Below are 14,559 nucleotides of genomic sequence, written 5' to 3'. Positions count from 1 at the left end.
AGGAACCACTAACATTGTAAACAACTGCTATTAAGTGAAAATGGGGAGGAGGGTTCTGACGGGTTTCAAAGAGAAAGCTTTAAACTCTTAAGCTATTTCTCAAACACCCAATAACATTTAGCCGGTGGGAAAAGCATAATACAGTGTGGTCCTATTCAAGCACCCTTCAACACCAGGAGTCACACCATCCACCCACTCCCACCTACTTGCAGGGGACCAAACGTCTTCCCTAAAGACCCAGAGTGGGGAGGGAGTGCTGAGCACTGCCTCTTCTCTTGTGGGCAGGGACAGACTTTGGCCCTCTAAGATAAGGAGGTAGAGAAGCCGTAACCAAATAGGCCGCCTAAAGAACAGCTGCCACCCAATGCCTGGGCAGGCAGCAGTGGAAGTGTAAAGGCAGCCTGGGTTCTGTGCCTGGGATACAAAGTTGGTCGCTCAGATTCCCCAGGGCATGGCAGTCACAAAGCATGGTAAGTGAAATGCTCCAAAAAGGGCTAAGGGAGAAAATTTGGCGCAACGCTCCAGGTACCTGGGCAGAAGCTCCCACGATGGCATTCACTGAGGCCACCCCCCCGGAATAAAGGGAAGAGTCTGAGAATGGTAGGGTGGACGCACGTACAATGATGTGCTCCTCAAACTGAGGGATGGCAGCTCTGTCACCAAAGGGGGCAAGCCGCCCCTTCCCCTACGTAAGTCTTACCGGGCGGCCCCGCACGTCCTAAAGGCGGGCGCTACGGGGCAGAGGCGGGCAGGCGCAGGCAGCGGATTGCGGGCCTGGGCGCTGCCCACCTGCTCAGACTCGAGGGGCGAGAGCGGGGTCACCAAGGGCCCGCAAAGCCGAGCCGGGACTGCGCAGGTCGGCGCCCCGGGGGCCCATCTCACCTGCTACGGCTGCATCCCGGGGCCGCGGGAGAAGGGAGTCGATGTTCGAGGTGGGCCAAGCAGGGAGGAAATCACCGTCACCTCCCACCCCAGCCCTCCTAGCCGAGAGCTGCCGGCTGCCAGCTGCCCGCTATAGCAGCTCATTCACATTCCGAAAAAGTGAGGCGCTCATAAGCTGGGACCGGGTCAGCTCCTCCCTGAGCCGCCGCCCCGCCTCCTGGCCCCGCCCCCGGCCGGGGGAACCACAGAGCCGCGCCGTCCAAGGCCCCGCCTTCAGGCTCCGCCTCCCGCCGCGAGACTCAACGCCGCGCGGCCTCGGCCCCGCCCCTGGCTCCGCCCCCGACCGCTGAGACGCGGAGGCCCAAGGTCCTCCGCTACGCCAGCCTCCAGCCGCAGGCTGCGAGCTTCCCAGCCGCTAGACGCCGGCGGCGGGACTTCCGGCCGTTCGGCTCCCGCAAAATGGCGGCCGCCGTGAGGGTTTTGACGTTTCGTTTTCCTCTCCGTAAATTCAGGTGTAGAAGCCTCTTGCCTTTCCGCCTAACCCCAGCCTCGTGTGGTCTGTCAAGTCCTCTCTTGATTAGCCTAGTCGTTTTTATAGCACAGTTTAAAGCAAGGTCTTTAATCGTGGGTCAGACTCCTGCCTTTCACCTTTCTCAAGGCAGTGTGACCTTGACCTTCCTAAATCAGAGACTAAAATGTCTGTAAAGCTTTAGCCCTGTGCTTGGTTTAGAATAAGCATCCAGACCCTGACTGCTTGTGTTTTCTATTGTCGGGGGAACGACATCCATATCCCCTCAGTGTACTGAGCGGAAACTGTATTGGTGGAAAACTTACAGAGCAGGAACTGAATATATAGAACCTGAATTCTGCTCCTGTTCTCACTTCACCCTTGTTCTCTATCTTCTTAACTTTTAATAGCTTCCCTGTTTCCCTTGAACCTGGATGCTATTTTTTTTTAATCTCCTGATTATATCTCAAAGCTAAAAGGATTTGTGTTTAGAAAGTATGGAGATTAATTCAATTAAATAAATATTTATTCAGCTTTGACTTCTAGCGGAATACTGGAAGATAGACCTGGAAAGGTAAGTTAGGGTGAACCTGTAGGAAGTTCCTTAGGTTAGCCTTACAGTTTGGACCCATCCTCTGACCACAGTAAAACCATCAAATTCTTTTTTCATGAAAACATGTCTTAGTGATCACACTATTTTCGGATATGCAATCTGGAAGCTTTCCCAGGATTAGCTGAAAGACTGAAAGCAGGAAAAACATGACTTTGGGAAAAACCAAGCCACGAGGAAATAAAGATGTACCCTGGGGAGGTGGTAATGAAAAGAATGAAAGAGGCTTGAGAGACATTACAAAAGGAGAACTGATGGGACTGGATTACTGATAGGGCAAGAAAAGGAAGGAGATAATGAAGGTATGTATTTGTTCATCCATCATACTAAAGAAAAGGAATTGAGCTAGGGAGACTCTAACATCCTTATTAGTTCTAAAGTTCTGTTTCCTATCGTTCTGTTATCTGAAGATGAAAGGAAGAAATGTTTCAAGTGAGGGAAGTGGTTACAAGAAGATAATGAATTTGGTTTTAGGCCTAAAATCTAAAACCTCAAGAAACTTAGTTTAGTCTCCTCTCTTGAAGAAGTTATCGTCATCTTTATTTGAGGTCCTGGAGATTAGGTCATTGATCTAAGAACAGCCAGCAAGTGAATGAGAGTGTAAGTGCTCACTGTCCTGTGAACTAACTGCTCATGAAGGTATCAGCACATGTAAGTAGAGATTTCTAGTAGACACCTAAAGAGAAAACAGAAGCTCAAGAGAGAGAAAAAACAGAGCCAAAGGTGTGGTTTGGAGACATCTGTATGGAGTGGACAAGTAAGAGCAGCTGGCAGGAGGGACAGTGACTCTAGGAACAAAGTGTTTACGGAATTGAAGGACTTCATCAAAAAGTCATTCTTAGATAAGCAATTACTGATGAATGCCATAAGGTACTAATTTAATTCCACTATCATGTCTGCCAGTCATTCTGTGAGATGCTGACCTATACTGTTAACTGAAAATAGGAAGTGAAAAGCACAACACCTAAGATAACTTCTGTTAACGTTTTACTACATATGTATCACTTTTTCCTGTGCATATATAAATCAGTGAAGAAAAATAGGGTCATACAATACACATTATTTTTCATATAGATGATTTTTAGTAACCTTTTTCATTTAATATATAACCTTTTTATTCAGAAATATAGATCTGTGTCATAATTTTCAATACCTATTTAATATTCTGTATCAAAAATTTGAGGATGATCTCCCTTGAAAAATTTGGACTCTGGGCCATCCATAGAGTCTAATCAAAGATGAGTAAAGAAGAGGAAGATAAAATAGTACAAGTGTTTAGAGTGACTTAAAATGTGTTGTTTGAATATGTCTAAAATGATTTCTAGTTTCTTCAAAACTGCCTGTCCCCTTCCTGTCAGTACCAGTTTCTCCTTAGAGATTCATATGATTCCAGAGAAGCTAATCTCACTCCGCCTTCAAAGGTGATGTAACTAACCTATGCTAACCAATCAGTATGTTCTGTTCGTTGGACTCAATCATTGAGTCAGGATGGGCATTGGCACCAAGGTGTTTTGATAGAATGGCTCTTAGAACATTTGCTGATAATGCTGACTTTCTTTTCTACTGCCAGGAAGATACTAGCAGCCATCTAGGGACCATGAGAGGAACCAGTCTTAGAATGATGCAGACACCAAGGAAAGCACAGCAGAGGGAAGGAAATAAACGGGTCCTTGATGACATATTGAGTTGTAGGATCAGCTTCACCTGAAGCCAGTCAACCTGTGGACTTCGCACTCATGTGAGCCAATCAATTTTCTTTATTGTTTAAACAAGTTTGAGTTGGGTTTTCTGTTACTTGAAATCAAATGTATAAAAAAAATTCTAGAAGAAAATGCCAATAGTAATTATCTTTGAGTGATAAAAATACACTTTTTTTTCTGTGTAGAAAAGTTCCCAAAATTTCTACCAAAAAATGTGTATGTATTTTATCAGGAAAAAGTCTGAAATAAGTCATTAAGTATATATTTTGGCTATATGGAAATGTTGAACCATAATAGTAAATATTTTTCTAAAATTCACTGCTAAGTATTAAACCAGGTAGGTGTACAAAATCCACCTATAAAATAGAACAATTTAAGGGCACTGATACAGTGCAATATATGAACTTACACAAGGCTAAGGCCTTGTTTTTGTTAATCTGTGTATCCCTAGCATTTATAATAGTGCTTTCCATGACATACAGCAGCTGTTCCATAAATGGTTTTTGAATGACTGAATAAAACATAACTGCCTGCCAGCTATCCAAGATACCTTCTTTGTATTCAATGGGAATGATGGGGCTTGGGGCAGGCCGTTCCCAAATAATGCCAAGGTGGCATATTGATTATTTTGATTTAAAGTTACTTGAGAAACAGCTTGTATAAGAACACTCTGACCCTCCTTTTTTCCCCTGAAAGCAGGAAACAAAGCTCCCATAGGAAGGTATCCTCCGTATGCCATGAGGATGAAAGGCATTGAGATAGGGAATTTGAGTCTGGGAAAGGTGTATAAACAAACTTTGTTACTCCTTCATTAATTTGCTACCCCAAGCAAAAACCCCTTTGTTTTGTCAGATCTTCACAAATGTTTGATTCTTTTTCTAAAAAGGTATGTAAACAGCCTGCTTTGTTCTCTTCTTAGGTATGTATGAAGTTAAATTTGTTTTTCTCTTGTTAATCTTCCTTATGTTAATTTGATTGTTAGACCAGTGGAAGGAACCTAGAAGGGAAAGGAAAATTTTTCTTCCCCCACAAGAAGCTATTTGATACAAGCAACTGTGGTATAGCTCTTTTATAGTGACTGGATTTCTTATTTTCTCCAGCTTTTCACTTGGCCCAGGTTTATATCTTTATATAAACATTCTCTGAAACTATGGCTTCTGTTTGTTATTTTTTTTAATTTTTTTTTTTTTCTGTACGCAGGCCTCTCACTGTTGTGGTCTCTGCCGTTGCGGAGCACAGTCTCCGGACACGCAGGCTCAGCGGCCATGGCTCACTGGCCCAGCTGCTCCGCTGCATGTGGGATCTTCCCGGACTGGGGCACAAACCCGTGTCCCCTGCATCGGCAGGCGGACTCAACCACTGCGCCACCAGGGAAGCCCTGTTTGTTATTTTAAATGCTATAATTATTTTAATATCTGATCTGTCAAGATAAAACCCTGAAAATTATCTTTTAATTTAATATTGTGTTTTTGTAAATACATAATAACTTTTTCCCCTTTTCAATTTGCTATTAAAATATTCTTACAGGGTTTCTGGGTTGGTGGGCACATGGAGGTACCTGGAGAGTGGCTCATCCAGAGAGGGCATGGAAGCTCCATACCCCTTCCCACATACTGTGCCCTATGCATCTCTTCCATCTGGATGTTCCTTCATCATATCCTTTTATAATAAACTGGTAAAAATAAATATATATAGATTTTATATACACATGTAATATGTGTATTATATATCTATTCTTACAAAAGCAGTGAGGGAAAATAGAATCTAAACATCTCACCTTGTTATTGATCTTATTGACTTCAGGTAAGGCTCAAATGTAGTTACATAGGCAAGGGCTTTTGTCTGGGCCAGCACTTAAGAAGTTTTAAGCAGAAAAACAATGAAACCAGAATTAGGTTATGAAACTGAAAGTTAAATCAATGATTTAGATAAGAAAGGGTGGAGAAACCATGCAATAGCAAGATGATGACTTTGGAGCCCATCCTGTTTGTCTCAGGATTTAGCTGCTTGATACTTGTGGTTTTGTTTTGATCTTTTTTTTTTGTAAAGGGGTTAGAGATCAGGTAAATGGGAATGAAAAACAAACAAACAAAAAATACTCCTGTTTTTACTGCTACTCTGTTCAGTTAAAAATGTGCTCACAAATTTGTGTAATAGGCAGTCACTCAACAAAGAATCTTATAAATGTGCAGAACATTTTGTAATTTGAATTATGTCTAAGATGAAACACCATAGAACTAACAAATTTTGTATGATATAAAGAGGAAGTGGCAAAACCCTCAGATTTAGTTTTGACTTTGGAGTAAGAAGTTCTTTAGCTGATTCTAGTTAAAACCTGGGTGGAACTTTTGAGTAAATAGCTAATTCAAAAAAAGGTTATCTATCATATCCTCAGCATAACAATTAAGCACAGACCTCAGAAGCACTCTTCCAGTAGAGTATGTGTTTCAGGAGTTCAACTGTCCTTTCCTCCTTGAAGGGGCAGGCACTCTATCTGTGTTGATTTCCATAGTATCCTCAGTACCTGGAACAGTGCTTGGCACATAGTAGGCACTTGGTAAATGTTAACCTACCAACTCTTGGAATGCCAGCTAAACATGTTTATGAAATTTCTGTATTTAGAGAACTTAGAACGGAAACACCTGCTCTTTCTTGTGCTGCTTCTTTCAACTATTAACAAAAATAACTGAAGGGGCTTCCCTGGTGCAGTGCAGTGGTTGAGAGTCCGCCTGCCGATGCAGGGGACGCGGGTTCGTGCCCCGGTCCGGGAGGATCCCACATGCCGCGGAGCAGCTGGGCCCGTGAGCCATGGCCACTGAGCCTTTGCGCCCAGAGCCTGTGTTCCGCAACGGGAGAGGCCACAACAGTGAGAGGCCTGCATGCCGCAAAAAAAAAAAAAAAAAGTAACTGAAGGAGAAGTATCAGAACTCAAGTCTCTGTGTAGCAGCAGAGGAACCAGATGGTTTTGTGACTGACAGTGGCTGGAAAAGCCAAATCATGAGGAATTATCATTGGATGTGACATAGCATAAATGTGATAATGTCCCAAGAATCAATTCTACAAATATTTTAATGTCCTCAGAATTCCAAAAGTTATTTAGACTTTCCTTTTACCTTAACTTCTATGCAAGCTTTCCCTAAGCCATTCCAAAAAGTTGAAACAGGAAAGAGAACTTAAGACTTCTGAACTACAAGAACATTACCCAGACTGGGTCAGAAAGAGGCCTGGGCACTAGGTTTGGAGACAGTTGTTCTTGGAGAATAAAACTGATAAAAGTAAGTTTCTCAGTGCAGTGTTAATTGGCACCTAGGCTTCTATAGCCTATAGCTAATATCACTATTAACTATATCCTCAAGTCTGGCTTATTATTAGTTCTAACGGCCTACCTCAAGCCCTCTCCCGTGGGTGTACATAAACATTTTGGAGACAAGATGCTTATAGTAATGCTAACATTTGATAAAATTCTTAGAAAAGTCTTAGAAATTTAATTTCATATGTTGCCTCAGTAACTGGTCAAGGATTTTGTTTTTTAACATAATAGTTTTTGTCAAACAAAGAGCTACTATTAAAAGTTTAAGCCCAGAGGTATACATTTTATAAAATGTTACAATGAAGCTCATGACTGACCTTTGAATGGTAGGAGTTTTAAGTATGCTGTTGAAAATCTGTAAAGGACAGTTAAGAAAATTATCAGACTGTAAGAGAAATATGTGAGCTCACCAAACAAGAGTTTTAGTGTAGACTTTGTCTTTTTTATTTATTTATTTTTGGCTGCGTTGGGTCTTTGTTGCTACGCACAGGCTTTCTCTAGTTGCAGTGAGCAGGGGCTACTCTTTGTTGTGGTGCACAGGCTTCTTATTGTGGTGGCTTCTCTTGTTGTGGAGCACGGGTTCTAGGTATGTGGGCTTCAGTAGTTGCAGCTGGTTGGCTGTCTTTGTGGCTTGCGGGCTCTAGAGCGCAGGCTCAGGAGTTGTGGCACACGGGCTTTGTTGCTCCACGGCATGTGGGATCTTCCCGGACCAGGGCTCGACCTGTGTCCCCTGAATTGGCAGGCAGATTCTTAACCACTGCACCACCAGGGAAGTCCCTAGACTTTGTCTTTATCAAATGAAGTTAAAGGAACAAGTTAAAGTTTGAATGGAAGAGCCTTCCCTTGTTCCACATCCGGTTGTTGCTGTTTGCATTCCTTTATTGAGCCTACATCTTCATAAGCTTTTTGGCAGGTATATGTTGAACACTTCTGTTTCATGGTCAAGACAGGATCAGAGGCCATGGATACTGACAACTGATTTGTCTGTTTTCTTCTTTTTCCATGACTGTATCTACTGCCTCATCTTGATTTACAAGCAAAACCTAGAAAACCTACAAAAATAAGTGTTTTGTGGTTTATCTAGCAATAATACAGAAAATATTGCTTTTATTTTTGGTGTAGAAAATCAATTTTGTATAGTTTATTTCAACCTAAATAAAATGTGAATTTCGTTTAAAGAAAAAATTGTTTAAGCCCAATATTTGCCATAGTGAATGTAATTGTTTATTTTAGAGGCAAAAGGAGACTATCCCTGAGTGCAATTGAAACAGTTTTTGGAAATCTTCAAACCCAGGCAGTGATCCCAGAGAAATTCAGAAGCATCTCCCTGAATCTTTCTTCTCAGCCACTTTAATCTCACTCGTCCAACCATGTGTGTCAGAAATTAGAGTATGAAGGAAATGACCATTTTTCTTGTTTGTCCGAAATTCCTCTGCTAACTTTGGAAGGTGGGAAGCAGGAAAGAAGCATGACCTCTGTTACAGGGAGTTTAGCCTGTGTGAAGAGGTTGGAGAGGAAAAAGCCTTCATGACTTTTCGTAGTGGCTAGTTCAAAAAATGTAGAGGGTTCATGAAAGTAATTACAGAGTAACCTGAAGAAGAGAAATTTGTCTCCTCCACTCTTGGAAAGGGAAATAAGAGAAGCTTTATATAAGTCCCTCTGAGGGGAGGCGACCAATGGGAAGCTGTTGCTAAGGGGCCAGCTGGTGCAGGGATTATGCTGTAGGTAATTTCTATAAAAGGATAGAGGGCGGAGGTTAGAGTTGAGACATTTCCTCCAATTTGACAAGAGCTGTTCCATTGTTTCCTCTTTTAATCCTCAGTCTTGATGTGCTTTCAAGCACTCTATCATTCTTTCTCTTTCTCAGCATGTTCTCATCTTCTCATTTCACTATTATTACAGGTATAGTTTGGAGATATTGTGGGTTTGGTTCCAGGCCTCCACAATAAAGAGAATATTGCAATAAAGTAAGTCACATGAACTTTGGGGTTTCCTAGTGCCTATAAAAGTGATGTTTACACTATAGTCTGTTAAGTGTGCAATGCATACAAATGTACATTATGTCTAAAAATCAATGTACATACCTTAATTAAAAAATACTTTATTGCTAAAAAATGCTAACTGTCATGTGACAACACAGGGTTTCCACAGACCTTCAATTTGTAAAAAGCACAATTATCTGTGAAGTGCAATAAAGCCAAATGCAATAAAACGAGGTATGCCTGTACATGCTAGCGATTTGGTGCTAACAGGCTACCTGCTTGCACCACACATTATTTGTTCAGTATGATTTTTGTGCATAGGTTACTGATCAAGGACCTAGGAGAGTCATGTGAACAAACAGATGGAATAACATGGGGCAGGGATCATTCATAAGAATTGAGGTACAGAGGGTAAAAAGTAGAACGATTAATCATAGTCAGGAGCCCAAAGGTCTGTCACAGTGCTCAGTCAGCTTCACACTAGAATCACTTGGGGAATAAAATTTTTTAAATTGAAGCATAATTGACCTACAACATTATATTAATTTTAGGTGTACAACATAATGATTTAACATTTGTATGCATTGTGAAATGATCACTTGGGGAATATAATTTTTAAAAGCATAGATGCCAGGGTCCCTGTCAGACTTACTAAATCAACATCACTGGGATTGGGTCCAAAACCCGTATTTTTTTTTTTAAGATTCTGCAGATGATTCTAATGCAAATTTCTAGGTGAGAGCTACTCATTTAGGGAATAAACTAGAAATTAGAACTCTGTTTCAAGGGCAGGCAGGAATATTTGTCTCAGAGGAGGGCAGAAAAAATTTCCAGAGTCTCGGTACTCTATGGGGAGAAATGTGTTCTTACTATACGAAAAAGGGCACACTGAGTCTGGTAACTTCCTTTGGAAATCCATCTCAATAGCAGTTTTCCTATCAGGACATATTTCTCACATGAGACCCATTTCTTTTTGGTTTGTGGACAAAAGCAAAACAAAATAAAACTGACCACCGTCTTCGTTTCTCGTATATGTACACCATGTCCTCGCTGTAGTGCCATTAGCAAATTCCAGTCAGAAAGTTCATGTTGGGGGTAAAACTGGGTCAAGTAATTTTCTGGCACGTTCAGTAACTAAACCAATACATTTACTGTATCGTGGATTATGTAACAAAACCCCAGTGCAGTCATTTCACCATCTCTTAAAGCTTCAGTTTTTGAGAAACAATCATAATTCCTCTTATCTTTCTTCAGAGATGTTATTTTCTAAAATACGGCTTTTTACTAATCTTTTATGATTTGTGCATTTGGTGTCTTATTTAAGAAATCCTCACCTGCATCAAGGTCATAATGATATTCACCTACATTTTCTTCTAAAAGTTAAATGTCTTTCAAAATTTTTATTCTTTGTACCATTTTCCAAATTCTTATATGCTATTAGAGCCCCACTGTAGATTCAAAGTGTAGAAAGTTCCTGCCCAGCACAGAGAAGAATGCTTCTATAGCTCCTGCTACAGTCTAGATCCAAAAATCCTCAATGCAGAGTAAATAAAGTAGGAATGTACAGAGATAAAAATCTATCAAATGTGGTACAAAGAAGATAGAGTAGTATCAGCTAACGGAAATATAAATTATCTTAAAGTTAATGTATATTTCCTCTAGAGATAGTGAAGAGATGAGACCTTAAGCCTTGAGAAGAGCGAGCAAATGCAGGACATGTGGACTAATGACTGGTAATCATGCTGTGATTACACTTATTGCATGTTTGTCAGATGTCTAGCAGGGGGATACTTATGTGTTTGCCAAATGTCTAGCAGGGATATACTTATGTTTGTGAAATGTCTAGCAGGGATATACTCATGTTTGTCAGATGTCTAGCAGGGCCTTTAAGATGTCCTTGAGTTAAAAGTCACTGTACAGCTCCATGTCAGCTCTAATGAAAAACCAACTACTTCGAAGAAAGTAATCTTTTGATAAAATTCCTAGAAGATAACCCATATCTGAACCCCTGCTCTGGCATTCCATACCCAGCTACTCCCTCAGGTTCTTGGCTCAGTTTTGGAACTGGCTGTTGGATTTGGGGCTCCAGCTCTTGCACTGCTTTATAAATGTCTGTTGTCTACTGTCTTCCGCCTGCCTCCAGGATTGTGTCAGATATCCAGTTGGGCCTACCTGTGATTGACTTGGCTCAGTTGTATACTCTGCTCTATCTAATCAGAGTCATAGGGTCTCTGTGTAGGATCCTTAATGTCATCTCAAGCTGATGAGAATGAGCTTCTGGCCCCCACTTTCCAACTGTTACATAGTGGGGACTAAGATTTGCATTAACAAAGCCAAACCTTTAGGATACTCTCCATATACTCAAATGATCTAATTGACAATTGTCCCAACAAAGGAGGCATCTCTACTGATAAAAAAATAGTCCATTTTCAAAGGTGTGACTTGTGTTAGGTTACCCTGTGCAGAAGAGCACCACCCTTTGTGGGAGGGCCTGTTTCCCTCTCATCAAGTGAGTCTGCTAGTTGGGTGGGCCCAAGGGGTGATTCTGCTGCTCACCACGGTAAGAAGTGTTACTGCTGTCCCTGCAGCCTTGCCTAGGATTGGATGGGCCTCTGGATGTGAGGGGGAACTGACAGGGTTGATTCAGTTGCCTTGGCGGGCTAGGTAGATGGCCCTTTCCTTCCTCACTGCTTTGTGTGGCTTCCTCCAGTCTGCCTCTCAGTAAAAAGGCACAGCCTGATATTTTTTCATTTCTGCCACTCCCAAATGCCCTCTGCCCTGGTGAGTCCAAAAATCTGAGGCCCTGTCATCTTGGATCCCCCCAGATACCCTTCTCTCCTACAGTCATTGCCTTTGGGCTCTTATCTGTGCCATGATGTGGAGTCCTGGTTAGCATTCGACACTGAAGCAGGCCACAAGGATCCTGTGTGTCTCCAAAGTCCCTGTAGCAGCCTAGGGCCCTGCTTAGCTTCCCTTCAAGAATTGTAGGCCTGGGTTCCCTTGCACTTTCTTCACAGTCCCAGGTGTGCTATGACAATTCCCAGTGTCCCCTCCCTGCTGATAAACCTCAACCTGACCAACCCTTGAGTTACAGCATTTCTGTCAGCTCCACAAAGAATTCCGGTCAATTAGAGTTTACAGCTCTGTCCTGGGCATGCGGACTAGATCACTTAGGAGTGGCACCATCACGCCCTGGGTACATCCTCAGTAGTGTCCCCTGTCCTGTGCCAGGAGTCAGCATGTGCCCGTGGCCCAGGGGAAGCTTAGTGTGAGTGGACCTTCTGCCTCCCTTGCAGCCCCCAACTCTAGTAGAGAGGCATTCAGTGAGGCTTCCTCGCTGATGTTCCTATTGTGAGGAAGCTGGCCTTTGCGTAGCCCTTAATGTGCGCTTCAGGACCACTGAACCTTTGTAGGCTTTTCAGGTCCTACTCCACCTGGGAAAATATGCGTATTATGCATGTTGTATAAGTTTCCTATTGTTGCTGTAACAAATTAACCACAAACACAGTGGCTTAAAACAACACAGACTTCTTATAGTTCTGGAGATTAGAAGTCCAGAATCCTCCTCACAGGGCTAAAGTCAAGGTTTCTTCCAGAGGCTCTAGGGAAGAATCTGTGTCCTTGCCTTTCCCAGCTCCTAGAGGCCACCTCGGCTGGGGAGCCCCTTGCTCCATACGCAAAACCAGCAATGTTTCATCTCCCTGACCCTCCTTCTGTAGTCACATCTCCCTCTGACCACAGTTTTAAGGACCCATATGATTAGATTGGGTCCACCTGGGTAATCCAGAATAATCTCCCCTTCTCAAGGTCCTTTACTTAATCACACATTTGCTTTGTGTAATTTTTCCAAGTCCCTTTGGTCGTGTAAGATAGCATGTTCACATGTTCACATGTTCACATGTTCACAGGGTCTGGGGATTAGGACAGGGACATCTCTGGAGGGCCACTTTCGGCTACCACACATATTTTCATAGGAACACCAACAAACCAGATTATTCACAAACTAAATTAATTCTATCCTGTAAGAGCCTAATTGCCCCTAGTGTATGTCTTCCTGACAGATTATAAACCCCTGTTTTTGGTTCCTAGCATTTAGCTCAGTTCCCTGAATACTGTAAGTACTCAATGGAGCTCCGTTTATAAGAATAAGGATGCCCAGTCTTGGGGGAGGGGGCACAAGTCTGTCTCTGTGTGTGTTGGGGACAGCGGAGGTTCATGGTAGCAGACATGATAATATGGGCTGCAGTCAGTTGTCAGAGTTATCATTGGACAAACTGGTCTGATTGGGCGTGACGTCTGGTAGAGGATACAATGAACCAATGTGCCAAAATGCTGAGTGAGAGCAATTGTGCTGCTAAAGCCAACTTGCAGAGTGAGACTGCCACACTGGTCAAACTTCTAGTCATAGGGAGCCATTCTTTTCCTCAACGCAGTTTTCCTTCCCTAGCCACAACCATTGGTATTGTCATCTGAGGAAAAAACCAAGCTCTCCTGCTGGAGCAGGATGTCAGCCTGTGTGCATGGGGCCTGGGTCCCTCCTCCCCTTGATCACGCACCTGGGGTTGGACTACATGCCAAGATGTGCTTGCATTTTTGTCTTATTTCCCCTCCCTCAACCATGCTTTTCTTTGTTTGCTTTTAGTGATGTTGAAGGCTATAAGTATTTCTAGTAACACAGAGAATCCTGATCCACAAAGAATGTTTCATATAAACTGCTATTTGAGGTCAATAGGGACAAAATATCCAAAAATAGTGGAATGGCCAGACAGAGCAAAACATGACATTTTCTTTTCCCCCCAAATCACAAACTTTTCTTTTTCTTTTCTGATTATAATAACGGACAGTATGTATGCACACTTTTAAAAATGTACCAACATTTATGTAGTAGAAAACAAAAAGCATTCAGTAACGACAACAGAAATAATCTCAGTTAACATATGCAGAAACATGTATACATATATATACACACTCAAAAGCACATATATGTTTATTAAAATGCAAACATTTTATAACCTCTTTTTTTTACTCAATATATTGAGAATATTTTTCCATTTCAACTCACACATCCTTTTTTTAAACTGGGTTATATTATTCTATATATGTGTGTCATAGTTCATTTACTTAATTCTCTAATGGGAAATTCAGTAAATTTCATGAATATTTTCTTTATTTTTTTAGTAGTCACCATTAAATTATTAACACATGTATTTAAAGTTAACAAACAACCAAAAAAAAAAAACCCCAAGGTCTGAAATTAATCTCTGGCTCCTTCCTAGACAAGAAAAGAAATTTAAAACACTTCACTATTGAACACAGCTCGCCTCCCCTATCACCCTACAATCTTCCTTATTAGTATTGCTCAGAATTTTAATTTTGCCTCTTTGAAAAACCACAGAATAATTCAATTCATTAAAGTTTAGAAAACATATCACCCATTCATTATTACTAATTTCTGTGCTCACTAGTCTTTCCTGAATCTGACTCCTCCCCACCTGGGCTCTGGAAGTGGCAGGGGTGTGCAGAAGCTCCAAAGCCAGACTGCCTCCATCAGACCGTCAGTTCTGCCA

At 41.9% G+C, this 14,559-nt stretch overlaps 2 protein-coding genes across 5 annotated transcripts in view; one reads left to right on the top strand and one right to left on the bottom strand.

Moving 5' to 3' along the window:
- Positions 1 to 1,078, bottom strand: part of GPR155 (G protein-coupled receptor 155) — a 43,398-nt gene extending 42,320 nt beyond the window's left edge. Inside the window, exon 1 of one of the 2 annotated variants that reach the window (XM_022570070.2) lies at positions 883 to 1,078. The gene's annotated coding sequence lies outside the window, so the exon portion shown is untranslated. The remainder of the gene's footprint in view (positions 1 to 882) is intronic. The other variant, XM_022570069.2, reaches the window with a different exon arrangement.
- A 125-nt stretch (positions 1,079 to 1,203) lies between these two features.
- The window catches only part of LOC111172887 (uncharacterized), a 113,550-nt gene continuing 100,194 nt past the window's right edge, over positions 1,204 to 14,559 (top strand). The window contains exons 1-2 of one of the 3 annotated variants that reach the window (XR_016394131.1): positions 1,204 to 3,738; positions 4,901 to 14,559. The exon at positions 4,901 to 14,559 is cut by the window's right edge and continues 35,018 nt beyond it. The gene's annotated coding sequence lies outside the window, so the exon portion shown is untranslated. The remainder of the gene's footprint in view (positions 3,739 to 4,900) is intronic. The other 2 variants (XR_016394129.1, XR_016394130.1) reach the window with 2 other exon arrangements.

The sequence above is a fragment of the Delphinapterus leucas genome, chromosome 8, assembly GCF_059928025.1.
Source record: "Delphinapterus leucas isolate spDelLeu-1000000601 "Yukka" chromosome 8, BTC_Dleu_Yukka2, whole genome shotgun sequence".
In the NCBI taxonomy this organism is placed as follows: domain Eukaryota; kingdom Metazoa; phylum Chordata; class Mammalia; order Artiodactyla; family Monodontidae; genus Delphinapterus; species Delphinapterus leucas.
This window is presented reverse-complemented; position numbering and strand designations above follow the sequence as displayed.